Genomic DNA, 9,545 nt, shown 5'->3' with positions numbered 1-9,545 from the left:
CTTAGTGGGCCCTAGTGGAAGAAGAGAAGAGGCGGCCAGGGCTGGGCCACGCGCCCCTCCCCCCTAGTCCGAATAGGACAAGGAGAGAGGGGGTCGGCGCCCCCTCCTTTCTCTCTCTCTCTTTTCCACCTCGCGAATCCTATTCCAACTAGGATTGGGGGAGAAGTCCTACTCCCGGAGGGAGTAGGACTCCTCCTGGCGCGCCCTATGATGGCCGGCCGGCCTCCCCTCCTTGAACCTTTATATACAGAGGCAGGGGCACCCCAGAGAAACACAAGTTGATCCACGTGATCATATTCTTAGCCGTGTGCGGTGCCCCCTTCCATCATAGTCCTCGATAATATTGTAGCGGTGCTTAGGCGAAGCCCTGCGACAGTAGTACATCAAGATCGTCACCACGCCGTCGTGCTGACGGAACTCTTCGCTGACACTTTGCTGGATCGGAGTCCGGAGATCGTCATCGAGCTGAACGTGTGCTAGAACTCGGAGGTGCCGTAGTTTCGGTGCTTGATCGGTCGGGCCGTGGAGACGTACGACTACATCAACCAAACGCTTGCGTTGTTGATCTACAAGGTACGTAGATCACACTCTCCCCTCGTTGCTATGCATCATCATAATCTTGCGTGTGCGTAGGAATTTTTTTGAAATTACTACGTTCCCCAACAGTGGCATCCGAGCCTAGGTTTTATATGTTGATGTTATATGCACGAGTAGAACACAAGTGAGTTGTGGGCGATATAAGTCATACTGCTTACCAGCATGTCATACTTTGGTTCGGCGCTATTGTTGGACGAAGCGGCCCAGACCGACATTACGCGTACGCTTACGCGAGACCGGTTCTCCCGACGTGCTTTGCACATAGGTGGCTTGCGGGTGACAGTTTCTCCAACTTTAGTTAAACCAAGTGTGGCTACGCCCGGTCCTTGCGAAGGTTAAAACATCACCAACTTGACAAACTGTCGTTGTGGTTTTGATGCGTAGGTAAGATTAGTTCTTGCTTAAGCCCGTAGCAGCCACGTAAAACTTGCAACAACAAAGTAGAGGACGTCTAACTTGTTTTTGCAGGGCATGTTGTAATGTGATATGGTCAAGACATGATGCTGAATTTTATTGTATGAGATGATCATGTTTTGTAACCGAGTTATCAACTGGCAGGAGCCATATGGCTGTCGCTTTATTGTATGCAATGCAATCGCGATGTAATGCTTTACTTTATCACTAAGCGGTAGCGATAGTCGTGGAAGCACAAGCTTGGCGAGACGACAACGATGCTACGATGGAGATCAAGGTGTCACGCCGGTGACGATGGTGATCACGACGGTGCTTCGGAGATGGAGATCACAAGCACAAGATGATGATGGCCATATCATATCACTTATATTGATTGCATGTGATGTTTATCTTTTATGCATCTTATCTTGCTTTGATTGACGGTAGCATTATAAGATGATCTCTCACTAATTATCAAGAAGTGTTCTCCCTGAGTATGCACCGTTGCGAAAGTTCTTCGTGCTGAGACACCACGTGATGATCGGGTGTGATAGGCTCTACGTTCAAATACAACAGGTGCAAAACAGTTGCACACGCGGAATACTCAGGTTATACTTGACGAGCCAAGCATATACAGATATGGCCTCGGAACACGGAGACCGAAAGGTCGAGCGTGAATCATATAGTAGATATGATCAACATAGTGATGTTCACCAATGAAACTACTCCATCTCACGTGATGATCGGACATGGTTTAGTTGATTTGGATCACGTAATCACTTAGAGGATTAGAGGGATGTCTATCTAAGTGGGTGTTCTTTAAGTAAATTAACTGAACTTAAATTTATCATGAAACTTAGTACCTGATAAGTATCTTGCTTGTTTATGCTTAATTGTAGATAGATGGCTCGTGTTGTTGTTCCGTTGAATTTTAATGTGTTCCTTGAGAAAGCAAAGTTGAAAGATGATGGTAGCAATTACACGGACTGGGTCCGTAACTTGAGGATTATCCTCATTGTTGCACAGAAGAATTACGTCCTGGAAGCACCGCTGGGTGCCAGGCCTGCTGCTGGAGCTACGCCGGATGTTATGAACATCTGGCAGAGCAAAGCTGATGACTACTCAATAGTTTAGTGTGCCATGCTTTACGGCTTAGAATCGGGACTTCAACGACGTTTTGAACATCATGGAGCATATGAGATGTTCCAGGAGTTGAAGTTAATATTTCAAGCAAATGTCCGGATTGAGAGATATGAAGTCTCCAATAAGTTTTATAGCTGTAAGATGGAGGAGAACAGTTCTGTCACTGAGCATATACTCAAAATGTCTGGGTATAATAATCACTTGATTCAATTGGGAGTTAATCTTCCAGATGATTGCATCATTGACAGAATTCTCCAATCACTGCCACCAAGCTACAAGAGCTTCGTGATGAACTATAATATGCAAGGGATGAAAAAGACTATTCTCGAGCTCTTCGTGATGCTGAAAGCTGCGGAGGTAGAAATCAAGAAGGAGCATCAAGTGTTGATGGTCAACAAGACCACTAGTTTCAAGAAAAAGGACAAAGGGAAGAAGAAGGGGAACTTCAAAAAGAACAGCAAGCAAGTTGCTACTCAAGAGAAAAAACCCAAACCTGGACCTAAGCCTGAAACTGAGTGCTTCTACTGCAAGCAGACTGGTCACTGGATAAAAAGGATGGCAAGGTGAACAAAGGTATATGTGATATACATGTTATTGATGTGTACCTTACTAATGCTCGCAGTAGCACCTGGGTATTTGATATTGGTTCTGTTGCTAATATTTGCAACTCGAAACAGGACTACGGATTAAGCGAAGATTGGCTAAGGACAAGGTGACGATGCGCGTGGGAAACGGTTCCAAAGTCGATGTGATCGCAGTCGGCACGCTACCTCTACATCTACCTTCGGGATTAATATTAGACCTAAATAATTGTAATTTGGTGCCAGCGTTAAGCATGAACATTATATCTGGATCTTGTTTGATGCGAGGCGGTTATTCATTTAAATCAGAGAATAATGGTTGTTCTATTTATATGAGTAATATCTTTTATGGTCATGCACCCTTAAAGAGTGGTCTATTCTTATTGAATCTCGATAGTAGTAACACACATATTCATAATGTTGAAGCCAAAAGATGCAGAGTTGATAATGATAGTGCAACCTATTTGTGGCACTGCCGTTTAGGTCATATCGGTGTAAAGCGCATGAAGAAACTCCATACTGATGGACTTTTGGAACCACTTGATTATGAATCACTTGGTGCTTGCGAACCGTGCCTCATGGGCAAGATGACTAAAACACCATTCTCCGGTACTATGAAGAGAGCAACAGATTTGTTGGAAATCATACATACAGATGTATGTGGTCCGATGAATATTGAGGCTCGTGGCGGATATCGTTATTTTCTCACCTTCACAGATGACTTAAGCAGATATGGGTATATCTAATTAATGAAACACAAGTCTGAAACTTTTGAAAAGTTCAAAGAATTTCAGAGTGAAGTAGAAAATCATCGTAACAAGAAAATAAAATTCCTACGATCTGATCGTGGAGGAGAATATTTGAGTTACGAGTTTGGTGTACATTTGAAAAATTATGGAATAGTTTCGCAACTCACGCCACCCGGAACACCACAGCGTAATGGTGTGTCCGAACGTCGTAATCGTACTTTACTAGATATGGTGCGATCTATGATGTCTCTTACTGATTTACCGCTATCTTTTGGGGATACGCTCTAGAGACGGCCGCATTCACGTTAAATAGGGCACCATCAAAATCCGTTGAGACGACGCCTTATGAACTGTGGTTTGGTAAGAAAGCGAAGTTGTCGTTTCTGAAAGTTTGGGGCTGCGATGCTTATGTGAAAAAGCTTCAACCTGATAAGCTTGAACCCAAATCGGAGAAATATGTCTTCATAGGATATCCAAAGGAGACTATTGGATACACCTTCTATCACAAATCCGAAGGCAAGACTTTTGTTGCTAAGTTCGGAAACTTTCTAGAGAAGGAGTTTCTCTCGAAAGAAGTGAGTGGGAGGAAAGTAGAACTTGACGAGGTAACTGTACCTGCTCCCTTATTGGAAAGTAGTGCATCACAGAAAACTGTTTCTGTGACACCTACACCAGTTAGTGAGGAAGCTAATGATGATGATCATGAAACTTCAGAACAAGATACTACTGAACCTCGTAGATCAACCAGGGTAAGATCCGCGCCAGAGTGGTACGGTAATCCTGTTCTGGAAGTCATGCTACTAGATCATGATGAACCTACGAACTATGAAGAAGCGATGGTGAGCCCAGATTCCGCAAAATGGCTTGAAGCCATGAAATCTGAGATGGGATCCATGTATGAGAACAAAGTATGGACTTTGGTTGACTTGCCCGATGATCGGCAAGCAATTGAGAATAAATGGATCTTCAAGAAGAAGACTGACGCTGACGGTAATATTACTGTCTACAAAGCTCGACTTGTCGCAAAAGGTTTTCGGCAAGTTCAAGGTATGGACTACGATGAGACCTTCTCACCCGTAGCGATGCTTAAGTCTGTCCGAATCATGTTAGCAATTGCCGCATTTTATGATTATGAAATTTGGCAGATGGATGTCAAAACTGCATTCCTAAATGGATTTCTGGAAGAAGAGTTGTATATGATGCAACCAGAAGGTTCTGTCGATCCAAAGGGAGCTAACAAAGTGTGCAAGCTCCAGCGATCCATTTATGGACTGGTGCAAGCCTCTCGGAGTTGGAATAAACGCTTTGATAGTGTGATCAAAGCATTTAATTTTATACAGACTTTTGGAGAAGCTTGTATTTACAAGAAAGTGAGTGGGAGCTCTATAGCATTTCTGATATTATATGTAAATGACATATTACTAATTGAAAATGATATATAATTTCTGGATAGCCTAAAGGGATACTTGAATAAGAGTTTTTCAATGGAAGACCTCGGTGAAGCTGCTTACATATTAGGCATTAAGATCTATAGAGATAGATCAAGACGCTTAATTGGACTTTCACAAAGCACATACCTTGACAAAGTTTTGAAGAAGTTCAAAATGGATCAAGCAAAGAAAGGGTTCTTGCCTGTGTTACAAGGTGTGAAGTTGAGTAAGACTCAATGCCCGACCACTGCAGAAGATAGAGAGAATATAAAAGATGTTCCCTACGCTTCAACCATAGGCTCTATCATGTATGCAATGCTGTGTACCAGACCTGATGTGTGCCTTGCTATAAGTCTAGCAGGGAGGTACCAAAGTAATCCAGGAGTGGATCACTGGACAGCGGTCAAGAACATCCTGAAGTACCTGAAAAGGACTAAGGATATGTTTCTCGTATATGGAGGTGACAAAGAGCTCATCGTAAACGGTTACGTTGATGCAAGCTTTGACACTGATCCGGATGATTCTAAATCGCAAACCGGATACGTGTTTACATTAAACGGTGGAGCTGTCAGTTGGTGCAGTTCTAAACAAAGCGTCGTGGCGGGATCTACGTGTGAAGCGGAAAATATAGCTGCTTCGGAAGCAGCAAATTAAGGAGTCTGGATGAAGGAGTTCATATCCGATCTAGGTGTCATACCTAGTGCATCGGGTCCAATGAAAATCTTTTGTGAGAATGCTGGTGCAATTGCCTTGGCAAAGGAATCCAGATTTCACAAGAGAACCAAGCACATCAAGAGACGCTTCAATTCCATCCGGGATCTAGTCCAGATGGGAGACATAGAGATTTGCAAGATACATACGGATCTGAATGTTGCAGACCCATTGACTAAGCCTCTTCCACGAGCAAAACATGATCAGCACCAAGGCTCCATGGGTGTTAGAATCATTACTGTGTAATCTAGATTATTGACTCTAGTGCAAGTGGGAGACTGAAGGAAATATGCCCTAGAGGCAATAATAAAGTTATTATTTATTTCCTTATATCATGATAAATGTTTATTATTCATGCTAGAATTGTATTAACCGGAAACATAATACATGTGTGAATACATAGACAAACAGAGTGTCACTAGTATGCCTCTACTTGACTAGCTCGTTAATTAAAGATGGTTATGTTTCCTAACCATGAACAAGGAGTTGTGATTTGATTAACGGGATCACATCATTAAGTGAATGATCTGATTGACATGACCCATTCCATTAGCTTAGCACCCGATCGTTTAGTATGTTGCTATTGCTTTTTTCATGACTTATACATGTTCCTATGACTATGAGATTATGCAACCCCCATTTACCAGAGGAACACTTTGTGTGCTACCAAACTGTTGGAAAACGTAGTAATTTTAAAAAAATTCCTACGCACACGCAAGATCATGATGATGCATAGCAACGAGGGGAGAGTGTGATTTACGTACCTTGTAGATCGACAACGGAAGCGTTTGGTTGATGTAGTCGTACGTCTCCACGGCCCGACCCCGAGACAAAGGTGCCGCCGCCGCCGCCGCCGCCGCTCCAGCGGGAAGAAGATAGAGAGAGGGGACTCTTTGAAGGTAGGGGGTGAGAGCAAGGTGCGAGAAGCAGAGGCGATTTAGCAGAGAAGAGAAGGGGATGGGGATCGGCTGATTTGGTGGAGGAGAGAAGAAGACGACCCCGAGAAGAAAGGATAAGGTATGGGCGGTGGGTGGTCCCGTTAAAGACGCGTGGCGCGCAACGGGCACGGCTTAAATCGCGAGAAAATCAGTCGGTAGATTTTAATCGTTTTCCTTTTTTTTTCTATTTCTAGTGGCCTCTTTTACGAACGCATCAGTGGATGATTAGGACTGCGGTTTGACAAACAAACACGTTGGTCAGCACCACCGCTGCTGTGCCCACGTTGTGCCAGTCGGTGGATCCAGCTACGAGATGCGGCATTGGCGGGCGAGAGGCATATGCAATCCTCATAGTTTAACTCCAAACTCAGGTAGAGATAAGCAGAGTAGCTGTTTGTTTACTTGTAATAAGCCAACTTGAACATCGTCTTAATTACGTCTGTCTTCTTCTGCCCATGTTTCAACGTCCTTCACCCTTAAACGGTCAGGATGCACAAGCTAGTATGCGCCGGTTGGCTCCTGCTCCTGTCCCTCTCGTGGTCCAAGCCGGTGGTCTCTTCCCGCTCCGGTGGCCCTCGCTACCAGACCATCTTCAGCTTCGGCGACTCCTTCGCCGACACGGGCAACAACCCCGTCGTCTTCGGATGGTACTCCGTCTTCGACCCCGTCACGCGGCCTCCCTACGGCACCACCTTCTTCGGCCGCCACACTGGCCGCAACGGGACGGCCGGCTCATCATCGACTTCATCGGTATGTTCGTGCACCTCCATAGATTTCCGGCCGGCCGGTCACCAGAATATGTACCAGTTGATGACTGTAGGCTCTTTGTGGGACCGATTAGCTGAAAACCTGGGCCTGCCGTATGTGCCGCCCACCCTAGCGCACAACGGCAGCTTCCGCCGAGGTGCCAATTTCGCCGTTGGAGCCGCCACCACCCTCGACGCCGGTTTCTTCCACGAGAGGGACATTCCCGGTGGCTCCAGCAAGTTCCCCCTCAACACCAGCCTTGGCGTGCAGCTGGAGTGGTTCGAGTCCATGAAGCCTACATTGTGCCGCACAGCTCGAGGTTACAATTATACACATTAATAATTTCATATGCATCGTTGTTTCATATACATTCGTAACTATCATTCTAGCCAAGTCAACGCTTGATGGGAACTCAAATGATATGCATCTTGCATCCAGAGTGCAAGAAATTCTTGGGCAGATCCCTCTTCTTGGTGGGCGAGTTCGGAGTCAACGACTATCACTTCTCTTTCCAACGGAAAACGGTGCAGGAAGTCATATCCTTCGTGCCAGATGTTGTCGCCAACATCTCCATCGCCGTTGAGGTACTCTCTCTCTCTACTCTAGCTCCTACAACTAGTTACGAGCACCATGCTAAACCATTGTTGGTGTCAACAGAGGCTGATCAAGCATGGGGCGAGGAGCCTGGTGGTTCCCGGCGTGATCCCGTCCGGATGCTCGCCGCCGATACTGACCAAGTTCGCCAATGCCCCACCGGCAGCATACGACTCCAAAACCGGCTGTCTGACAGCGCACAACGAGCTGGGGCTGTACCACAACGCGCTGCTGCAGGCGGCTCTCGGGAAGCTCCGGGCCAAGCACCGCAACGTCAAGATCATCTACGCTGATTTCTTCGGCCCAATCATGGAGATGGTGGAGTCGCCGCACAAGTTCGGTTAGCACCGCCAACTCAACTGAAAGAATCTTCGTTAGTTGCTTAGCACATAGCGTTGATGGATGATTGCAGGTTTTGAAGAGGACGTACTCATGGTGTGCTGTGGAGGGCCTGGAAGGTACGGAATGAACGCGACGGTTCTATGCGGCGATGCAGCCGCGACGACGTGCCGGGATCCCTCTGCTCGGCTGTACTGGGACGGCGTCCACCTGACGGAGGCGGCTAACCGGCACGTCGCCGATGTCTGGCTGGGCGAGATCAACTCGTCCAGTCAGCCGCAAGCAGGGCCCAAAGGGGCCATGTCGACTGGGCCGTCACAAAATATAGGGGCGGGAACAGTGATGAACTAAGTGAGCTGAAAGATAATTTGTCCAGTTCATTGTTTGATACACGGCATCGCCATGTAATTTGTTATCCGAAGGGATGAAGCTGCAGGGTCAATCAGCCTCCTGTTACGTTTCTTTTACGGTATTTTTTTATGCCAAATCTATGTTCAGCTTCATGTTTGTGTTCAGGTCAAAATCTTATTCTCGGTACATGGTGAGATTTCTTTCGAGCTCTGTTCGTGAGTCTCTGGGGCCACCTGGGAAGCCTTGACAGGGTTTCTTCAAACCCGTGCTAACTAGATGGGGGGGACGTCTCTTCTGACTTGTGTTCGCAGCGCTTGCTTGCACCCTGTGAACCATGCGTAGGATGGTTATTGAGCATGTCTTTCTTACGCAGGCCTTTGACTCTATCTTCAAATTTCTTGCATTTTTGTAGCACTGACACCCGCTCTATAGACAAGGGGGTCGCGGCGTGATGACTGCTAACGCATGTCGTCACACTTCGCAGCAGATTTTCTGTTCTACCGGCGACTTGGACACTTAGTGGTCTTTTTTTCACTTTCTTTTATAGTTGTTTTGTGGACATGTTTATGTTGATGCCCAGTAGAATATTTATGTTTTCGCTGCGTCATGTGAACTTGTTATATGGAGGTGGCGATTGCTTTATTTACAAAAAAAGTAGGTGGAAAGCCTGTTTCAGGGAGTATTCTGTTTTCATGTGTGTCTTTCTTAGGCGGATAATCTTAGAACACTAACTTATCATACAATTTTATTCCCGAGAAAAAGTATAGCCCATTTTTAAGATGTTAATGTATTTAATCGACCGCATTGCAGTTGAGTGATCTGTCAATCACAATTCTTAATGCTTCTCTATTGCACAATGCTGATCTAATTGTTAATATGTTTTCTTCTTCCACATGTAACCAAAGGAATAGTAGGTGTCTTTGCAGATTACCAAAAGCAAGCCATTTATTGCTTTGTCTGGATAGAATGAGA

The 9,545-nt window shown here is 45.6% G+C and overlaps 1 pseudogene; it reads left to right on the top strand.

Annotated features, from left to right (window-relative positions):
- The first annotated feature begins 6,980 nt into the window (after positions 1 to 6,980).
- Positions 6,981 to 8,705, top strand: LOC119358642 (annotated as a pseudogene).
- The last annotated feature ends 840 nt before the right edge of the window (positions 8,706 to 9,545 follow it).

This window comes from Triticum dicoccoides, chromosome 2A (assembly GCF_002162155.2).
Source record: "Triticum dicoccoides isolate Atlit2015 ecotype Zavitan chromosome 2A, WEW_v2.0, whole genome shotgun sequence".
NCBI classification, from domain to species: domain Eukaryota; kingdom Viridiplantae; phylum Streptophyta; class Magnoliopsida; order Poales; family Poaceae; genus Triticum; species Triticum dicoccoides.
The sequence above is the reverse complement of the archived record's forward strand: the minus strand, read 5'-3'. Positions and strand labels throughout refer to the sequence as shown.